The 10,115-nt window shown below is 35.8% G+C and overlaps 1 long non-coding RNA gene across 2 annotated transcripts in view; it reads right to left on the bottom strand.

Moving 5' to 3' along the window:
• Window positions 1–482: 482 nt before the first annotated feature.
• Window positions 483–10,115, bottom strand: part of LOC134611473 (uncharacterized) — a 78,590-nt gene continuing 68,957 nt past the window's right edge. For both annotated transcript variants that reach the window (XR_010090897.1, XR_010090898.1), the window contains 2 exons: window positions 942–3,374; window positions 483–879 (listed from right to left, as the gene is read on the bottom strand). This is a non-coding gene — a long non-coding RNA (uncharacterized LOC134611473). The remainder of the gene's footprint in view (window positions 880–941; window positions 3,375–10,115) is intronic.

Raw genomic sequence — 10,115 nt, 5'->3', positions numbered from 1 at the left:
GACAGTGACCTCTAGTTTTTGTTGCAATAAATAAAATTCAAATCTATTGTGGTGGTAAGGTCTAATGATAAGTGTTCTTTAGAAGAAAAGGGGTATGTCCGCCATTAGTTCCGTAGTTTTTTCCCCCTCTTCCACCTCATTGATGGCAGGAGATAATGCTAATAGGTTAGACAACTAATCTTGTCAAGATTTTGAGTATTTTTCAAAAATTACCCATTTTGTTTAGTACAGACCTTTCAGATATGCTTAGTCTGGATTTCTGACATCACCCATTAGTTTTGCATTAGGTCATCAGATCCCAGACACAATAAAGGACTGACCTGCATATTATTTAGTCTTCTTTGGGCTGCCATTGGCTAACAGCATCAAGGGTGGAGTCTGACCTCTTTAGATTGTTAGTTGTTTCCTGAATACATGTGTCTGTAGGTTTATGATGCTGTACAGAACATGACCTCTCATTGGATCAGGGTTTGAATACAAGCCATGGGGCAGAGTTAAATTCTTGGGGTAGAGTTTAGTGCCCCAGTTTCTTTAAATTCCCACAGCTTCCATTAATGAGCTATTCATTATGCAAAATAATTGCACTTTGATGTGTGAACAAAGAATTTGGTAGACAATTATATTTTTAACAGAAGTATTCTTTTTCCTAAATGGCATATGATATACTCAATGACAATAATGTTGCTATTGTGTCACCCACGGGTGAATAGTACAGTTCTTCAAATAATTCTACAATTATATGACCTTCACGTCTTCTTCTATGGTTAATGCTTATTAATGCGCCAACTGGTTAGAGGCTGTCATGACTATGAGTTAAGGTGTGATGTGGAATCGTCTCAAGAACTTAACTATTGTTTTGACAGAACAGTAACCTAAACTCTCTTCTATCTCTCAAAAAAAAAAATCTAATGAATGATGATAACCTGCTATAGGCACAACACATACCAAAAAAAAGGGAAGTGTTGTCCGTTTTTTCGATGGAAAAATCTAGAATGCATAGATCTTGCAATGTAACAGAGAAGGCAAGTTTATTTACATTTCTAAGTGATTTTAAAAGGAGGTCTTTGATTATGAATTATGTGTATTAAATGAATGAACTGAAACAAGATGTGTGGAAACCGAGTGTTTGTCTTCCTGTGACTCCCACCATTCTAGCTTAGAATTTAAAGATTGCAGTTCAAAAACTGCTGCCTATGTTTGTCCTAGTAAGTGCATACCTTATTCAGGCTGATGGTTTGTTGAAATATCTATCACCTTTGTATTGGTTAAGAAAAGGCAATTTGTGAAATGTTCCCCTACTTTGTTTTAGATAGCTTGTTACACAATGGGGATTATTTGTAAGGGCTAATGTCCGATTCGGGAGCATAATTCTAAAAGAGAGTAATCAGTAAGACCATTCCATTGGATTCCATTGTAATTGCTCAACTTTAAAAAAAAATCCACAAAACTGCTCTTATTCTGCAATCAAAATAGTCCTTATAAATGTTCCCACCAGTGTTCTTTAAACATGGTGATCTCTTCTTCGTACCTCCAGTTAAGCCTGTGCTTGTCAAGTATGATCTGGCACTGCTATCTTTGGCCTCATACCTGAGGGTGTAAAATAAACAGTCTATTTAATCAATTACCCTTCTCTCTCTTATGTGTTTGTATCTCTCATTGAGTTTGGTAAACCAGAATGTGTATATTTGGAGGAAACAAAGAAAGACTTTTGTTCTGCCTAGTTAATTAGATTAGCCAATTAAATTGACAAACTGTTTGAAGATGGTTCCACGTTATGGCTAAGAACTTCTCGCTCTTTTATGGACTCCTCGTCTTTACGGCTTCTTGTGTCATTAGACCAGATGCTTTCCAGCACATAATTAGCTGGTTAATTGGAGTTTTTATGTACTAACTACTAGTGAGTTTATGGCTGCTTCCAAGTGCTTCATGAATTTTCCTTTCATATGAAAGCACTTAGTTGTTCGACTCCTTGTTTTACCATCTCATGCATGGTAAAGGTCAATATCCCCATTGCATTTTAATTGTGCTATTTCTTCTAAAAAGCTTAATGCGCAATATGTTGTGCTACGCATTTACAAGTACCATTAAAAATGCTGTATGTTAGGGTGGCCAAAAGGTGGATCCCCAGCTTTTTGTAGAATAACTACTACTATGTTGCTTTGAAGCTGGCAAAGCATTATGGGAGCTGTAGTTCTACAACATCGGGCACACCTACCAGGATTTTAAGTGGACAAAAAAGGGACACTTTAATTTTAGGAGTGTCAGTGGGGGTGTGGCCAGGGGATGTTATGTTCTGAGCCATTTTTGGTGACTTACCTTTAAAAGTTTATGAAATGAAAATATCATTTAGCACAAGAACAATGTATCTTATTTACACAGGCTGATTTCTAAACTCATTTATTGTAGTTTAAAGACACATTGCTATGAGTATTAATTCTGTAGAGCTCTTTTATACACTCAGACACACCAACAATGTGAGCTTCTAGAAGAGAGGAGCATTACGATATAAAAGATGGACAGAGGGATTTGGATCCAAAATATGGACTGTCCCTCCTCTGGAGATGTACCTTTTGATCACTCTTACTGTATGGGATAGATTAAAATGGCACTTGGAATCAGAACTTGTCTTGTAGCATTAATGGCATTTGCTTATGTCCTAACATTGACACTTTATTTACCAGACCCTACTTCACATGTAGCTGCCTAGGGGTTCAGGAATGCCTGCTTTCAATTTCAGGCAGAAAATGAGTTAATAGCAGAGTAAAACCTTTAATCCTTGTAGAGAGCAAGACTGGAGTTTTATCCATGGCTCAGACCCCTTGAAATCCCGAAATCACTTGTAAGCTGCAGCTTCTTTCAGTAGGATGTCATATGGATGAGCGCTCCCGTGGTGGGAGGTCCAGGTTGGATTAACAGGACAGAGAAAAGTCAGCACAGAGAGCAGTCACATCTTCTGTGCACTAAATCTTCAGTATAGTAGTCATAGGTCTGACCGTCTGACACTGTCCATCCATTTATGTAACTCTTTCTATTGCCAATTGCACGTTCTCCTTTGTGTTTCCTTTATACAAATCCAAAACTTCTATAGCACCTGAAATTGGTCACTAACTCCTAATGCACAATATTTATAGCACATTCTTATACTCTATAGATCGTACCTCTCCCTAGAACACTCCAATATGTCCTCAGTTCTCTTGTAGAATACATTGTTATCTATGGTGTATAATGTGTCATATAATTATGTTATATAATTAATATTATACATGTTGTCTCTTCTCTTGTGACCCAGTGTGACTCTTAAAATTCTTCTCCATAATCACCTTTAGTAATTTCACGTTTAGCAATCCTGGTTTTGTGGGATGGATTTTTTCACTCTGTAGGGAAGACAGAAAAAGATAATATAACTGTACAGTATAAAATACAAAATATAAACACACGGAATAAAAGAATCATAAAATTCCTTTTTAAGGCTCATTCTACTATATGCTATATATATATAGCATGATGTTACAAAGAGGGTGATGTACATATTCTGGATCTGAATAGTTATATCTGTTTTCTTTAGGTAAATAGTTTCTTGCCCTTTATACACTAATTAATTTGCTTTTAAGTTAAATTTTATATTCATTTACATGTATGAAACCTAAAGTAGAGTTATGTATAAAAAAAAACATTGTTCTAACAGAAGTATAGAAAAAAAAAAACACCTTTTCCATTCTATAGCTTTGTTGCAGTAGAATTTTTTTCTCTATTGTGATTGTGACGGATAATTATGACTTTTCATTTTGTCACAGTCTAGCGCTTAGTTTTTATTTTGATGTATTTTGTGCTAGAATTTGTTACCATTTTAACAGCACTTTTCCAGATAACTCCTAGTGGCATTAATGTTTTAAATGCCTGTATTGTGTTTTAAAAGTTTTATAACTAGGCAGTGTGCGTCACTTTTTATACAACTTCTATAGACTCATATACACACAGGGTATACACTAAAGTGACTTGTAGTAGAATTGGCATTTGTTGATTTTTCCCACCAAAATTTAAATTTCTGATCCCAGTTTGGGTAAACCACAGATAATCTACAACTGATCTTGACTGTAAGTTTCTTTGATACCTGCTGAAAGTGCCCCACAGCTGGTGCTCATAAGCAATTATTCATTAAATATGTGCATCTTTACTTGATTATGATTATTTAAAAAAACACAATTTGCCATAAGGTTATTTACTATTATCTATGGTATTTTCATATTTAAATGAAATGAAATTGCTTGCGTTGCCTAAAAGGACAGCTATGTCTTAATAACTGGACTAATGTCTCAGGGAAGGCGCTACAGCCAATAGACGAAACACTGGCCGTACTATTATCTCCCTGCTGGTGTCATCTCACATTGCCTAAAACAAGCTTATATTAGTGGAACTGAAGGTTTGGACAGTATGAATAAAATAGCACTTGTTGGGCTCCTATTAGCATGATGATGTTTTCCATGAGTAACCATGCATCCCATATGGAAATGAGAAATAGGTTGTTGTAAACACATCACTCTTTTGGTGAGTAGTAGCATTGTATGGTAGGCTAACAAAATCCAATCAAATGTTAATATATGTGCACGGCTTTCACCTATCAACTAAGAACTGTTTCAAGTCTATGTGGTCCAATGCACCAAGGGATCACAGCTTTATTAGTCTGTTGTAAATAATACAAAGTAACTTACTCGTAACTGGTGATATACAAGGTTCGTTGATGAACTGTCTGCTTTTTTCTTTGTGTGTTATTTGAATTTCTCCAAAAAAATCTTTATTTGCATTATAAGTGTATTTTGAATGTAGTTAAGTATATTATATTCTAACCATTGATTTCTCTCAATATTTACAAACATTAGTGCATATCAAATATACAAATTATATCAATTGTTTTACAAAAGGGAAGGAAGAGTACATAAAGAAACTGATCAGGTTATTCACTAGTAATAATGAATTCAAAGTGAACTTCAAATTTAAAGGGACACTATAGGCACCAAAGCAACTTTAGTGTAACAAAGTAGTTTTGGTGTACTGTAGTCTCTCTGCTCAATTCACTGCCATTTAGGAGTTAAATTATTTTGTTTATGTAGTCCTTGTCACACCTCCCTGCATGTGACTTGCACAGCCTTCCTAAATACTTCCTGTAAAGAAACCCAGATATTCTAGGTTTCTTTATTGCACAGTCTGTTTTATTTAGAATTTATTATCTCCTGCACTGTTAAGATAATAGCCTTCTGGAATCTCCTGGAATCTCCTGTGTATGCTTAAAGTTCAAGTTGCAGAGCAGGAGATAAAAACTCAGTAAAGCAAGTGAATACATGACTGAAAATGAAACCTTATTTTCCCCTGCAGGCTGTGTCAGTCACAGCTTGGGGAGGTATGGTTAGGACTGCATAAACAGAAACAAAAAGTGATTTAACTCCTACATGGTGGATAATTGATCAGCGAAACTGCAGGAACATGGTCTATATACCAAAACTGCTTCATTAGGCTAAAATTATTTGATGCTCATTGTATCACTTTAAAGCCAAAGTAGCTGACTTAGATACTTTGTGGTTTGGCTATTTTGTCCTCAAATTTGAAACTCACTTTGAATTTTCACTTTAGTTAATAACCATGAAAAAGAATCTCAATATCTGTTGCATAGATCAATAAAGTTTTTTTTTTAAAAACCTGACACATAAATCAGCAATTTCTATAAATGTTCTAAAATAGTTTTTAAAAAAATAAAAATTATTCTAGTAATAAATTGTGCTGTACAATTACTTTGTTTTTACATGGCAATGATGCCAACAAAAGAACCTAGCCCTAGTTGGGATATAGATCACCTATTTTTCTTTAGCTCACTCAATGAAACGATCTTCAAAAAAAATAAACAATTGTTGCCAAGTATATTGCCTGTGAGCCTCAAACTTGAATGGGGTTCTCATGATACGGTGTTTGGGAACATATGTGAGTCTGGAGGATGAATTAATGCTTCCCCTATGGACTCCATTTTGAGTTCACAGAGTTATGTCACCACAGTAGGTAAATGAGGTCAGCAGTACAAACACAATCATGATCGCAAACAATTATGGAGGTCACATCTATAGTTCACAGTAATTATACAATACTGTGGGAAGACTATGTAACACAATTTCAGGTGACAAGAAGACACTGGAGCAGACATAAAAAAAAACAAAAAAAAACCTTTGTTGAAAAGGGAGTCAAAAGTATACACAGGACCATGGGGGAAATGTACTAAGACATAAAGTATTTTATTAGATTTACTACCTTTATACAAAGCATCTGCTTCATCCGACAATCAAACACATTATGGATGACTAAAATATGCAAGTTGGGCACACACACACACACACACAACACAAAATATTTTGAGCACTTCATGATTCTTTTTTTTGAAACACCTGCTTGCTATCTGATTTACTGCTGAGGGGCTGAATACAAGCCTCTACAAACTGGGTATTGGACTAAGGGCCATGGTAAGGTGACTTCAGTCTTCTTTAATGAAAGGAGGCTTAGGGTTTTTTTTTGTTTTTGTTTTTTGATGGGAGGGATGCTACCTTTATATTGTGCTTTAATCCCTTAAGGACCAAACTTCTGGAATAAAAGGGAATCATGACATGTCACATATGCCATGTGTCCTTAAGGGGTTAAAGGGATATGAGCATTTACAACTTTTAACATGTATGTTGTAGGAACGGTAGAAACTGGCATTTTGAACTGGTTTGTATTAATAACTGTAATATCGGGCTGTATAAGCTTTTTATGGATGTTTTACTGCAGGTTTCAATATTGTGTTATGGCCTTGGTTCCCAGTAGCTGTCTGCGTTATACTTTCTTTATTATTGTTAATTACAAAATGATGCTCACCTTTACTTTCTGCCGGCTCAAAAGTAATTTTTGTTGCTTGACATAAAACAAATGTTGCTATTACTTGTCTGCAGCCCACCACTTATCCAGCAAATAACTTAGTGTAACATTAGTTGTCATGGTTACAATACCTAAATGTGATATAGTCATTAACAAATTTATTAATGGTAAATTAATGGTTACTTGTGCGAAAAGTCAAAGAAACAATTCCTGATCTACTGATTTAATCTTCCTCATTTATTTATCTTTCTTTATTCTACACTTCTATAAAGAAACAGAAAATGTCCTTTGTAGTTATACCATATATATGTCTGTAGATAAGGAGAAAAGGTTTAAGGGGAGATGATATGCCTCTTCATTCTTTAAACAGCATAATTAAACATACACATTTTTTCCTTTAGTAGCTATTAATATGTTCTTAGTTTATTGTTGTCTTTTTGTTGGTATGGATGCAAACAGAGGTTAATTATGTAGTTTATATGTTTTATAAACTTTCCTCTAAGTGAGATCCATGATCTCCTAGTTTACACATCACTTTTAAATATTTCAAGGGGACTATTTTGGCTTTTATAATTGACTCTAATTTGTAAAGCTATTAAGAAAAGTTCTAACTACAATTTTCATTATGCATTAGCAAATTACTGTATGGATTAAGTTATAGAGTGTGAACTGGACATTTATTGAGTTGTGTGAAAGCGTAATATTAGTTAATTCTATAAAAGAAGGATGACCACTGGTCCAGACCCCATGGGTATACTCTAGTGCAGGAGATGGCCATCTTCAGCACGCTAGATGTTGTGTACTACAGCTCCCATAGTTCTCTTGCATCCATAATGCTGGCCAAGCATCAGATGACATGTAGTCCACAACACCTGGAGTGCCAAAGGCTGTCTAACCCTGCATCTAGTACATTACACTGCAGATAAGTGTGCTACAAAATGCTGACTGTTTAACTCCTTAAGGACAGAGACAATTCTTCAAGTTCTGACCCAAAACAAAACCTGGAATTTGAGCTATGTGACTGTTCAACCTATAAGTTACAGTTCATGTTAAAAGAACCCACTTCTTATATATATTTTATTCGGGAGAAATAGGGGTATCATTTTACATCAAATGTTTAAATATGATTCTGTTAGCTTTTACTGCAATAAAACACACATATTAGTATGTGGTGATATCCAACGAGCAGGGGTGTACCTAGAGCATTTGGCACCCGGGGCAGGTCCTGTGTTACAGTTACAGGCAGCATCAAACAATCACAGGCAGTCACACAGTCAAAGGGTGCCGCTGGGCACCCCAGCTGCCATGGGGCACAGCTCACACATCCAGCACCCAGACCAGGATCATGGCACCTCCTACCTGGTGGCAACCGGGGCGGACTGCCCCCCCAGCCCCTCTCCCCCGCAGTACACCACTGCCAACGAGTACAATAATGCACACTATGTGTAGGTTTTATGGGGTTTTGGAAAGCTACATGGTCAAATATAGAGCTTGCAAATTAAATTCTCTGATGTTTCTGCTGGACTGTCATGAATTATAGTAATATAATTAATTGTTTTTAAATCATTATATATCGGGGAACCTGCCTGACCATCCAGGCAGTCCCCCAGCAGATCCGAGTCCCCTGGGTTGTAAGGCAAGGTAATCCCTTGATTGTGATTGTAGAGGAGGGCAAGTATTTTGGATGGAGGAAGAACCAGATTGTCAAGGTATGCAATGCTGCCCTAACAGTATTAAAGCCCTTCTTTTGTAGGACGCCAGAACAATGGGAAGCAGGTAATTGTCCTCTTTTTCCACATTAGCCCCAATGAATTCCATAAATAATAGTTATGACCTAGACTAGAGCACCAGTCGTTAAGAAAATTACATGGTTTACAAACAAAATAACTCTGGAAAATAATGTATCACTGTTTCTGCTTTACATATTGCTTCAAATAGCCCTCCAGCTCCATATAAAACTGCCTCCAATGGTTTTCTACAACCTCCCATATAACTCCATCTATTTCAAACAACATCTCTCTACAATTCATGAATTATATCTTAAAATTTTTCAAATTAATTCATCACCTCTCGCCCATTATAACTTCTCCTTATCAATAGCTAAAAGTTTTATTATAAGTTACACAATACATCTAAATACAGAAACTTGCTAAACCAGGTAGAGATAAAAACCCACATATATATTGGGTTAGACTAGAGTCCACTAAGATCCAGTGAGCTTTACAAGTACTCCTTAAAATGGAAGGACGGAACTACATACATATAAAAAAAAGATAGTCTTGGAGTAAACCAGTAAAGAGATATATATACAGTACATTATTTCCTGGTTTACTCCAAGACTTTTTTTTTGTTTTTTTTTTTAACTAAGGCAGATGGTGGAACTATAAATAACTGACCGGTTTGTGTCCAAAGACATGAAATAACACAAGATTAGGTACTTAATAAAAACGCACTACCTGTGTATATATATATATATATATGAAAGAGAGAGAGAGAGAGAGAGAGAGAGAGAGAGAGATTTTTTTACAGCTTTATTGAAAATACATCTAGCAGTTGATCCGTCCTAAAATTCCATACATTTCATTTTGTGCCATCCAGATTATTTCATGCCCTTATTTTACCTGTCTTATAGTAAACATGTGCGTGATATCTTGTGATATAGTTTCACAGATACTTCTAATCTCAAAGTTGGATGAGTCCTAATCCATAACTCTTTAATTCAAAAATGTGGTGAATGATGGACAACATGGCATCTAGAACCTGACCACCATACAGTGAGAATACACTAATAAACAATCTGATAACTGCATCAGACATATACATAAACACGCACCATGATGGGCTACCATGGATAGCATTCTTGCAATAACTGGCAGGACACCTGTCAGCAGAAGCGGCTCTCAGAGTACCTATTAATAAAAAATAAGACACATTTCCTTGTGACTATGTCAGTGGATTAGACTGGGCATTCTGAACACTCCGAGATTCTAATCTATTATGAGCAAGAACTCCCATTTGTATCTGTCCCTACCAGTCTTACTATCCAGCCATACGCCGCAGTAGAGAGTCTTATCTGTAATTAATAATAGCGTTTATTAGAAATAGAAAACAAATGATGCTGAATTTAATCTCTGGATTAAGGGTAGTAATTTGAAGATAGCAGCTAAAGATTTTTCTATTCAGCATTCATGCATACAATATCAGGGGCATCCCATGTGTATAGA

The sequence above is a fragment of the Pelobates fuscus genome, chromosome 5 (assembly GCF_036172605.1).
Source record: "Pelobates fuscus isolate aPelFus1 chromosome 5, aPelFus1.pri, whole genome shotgun sequence".
NCBI lineage: Eukaryota > Metazoa > Chordata > Amphibia > Anura > Pelobatidae > Pelobates > Pelobates fuscus.
The sequence above is the reverse complement of the archived record's forward strand: the minus strand, read 5'-3'. Positions and strand labels throughout refer to the sequence as shown.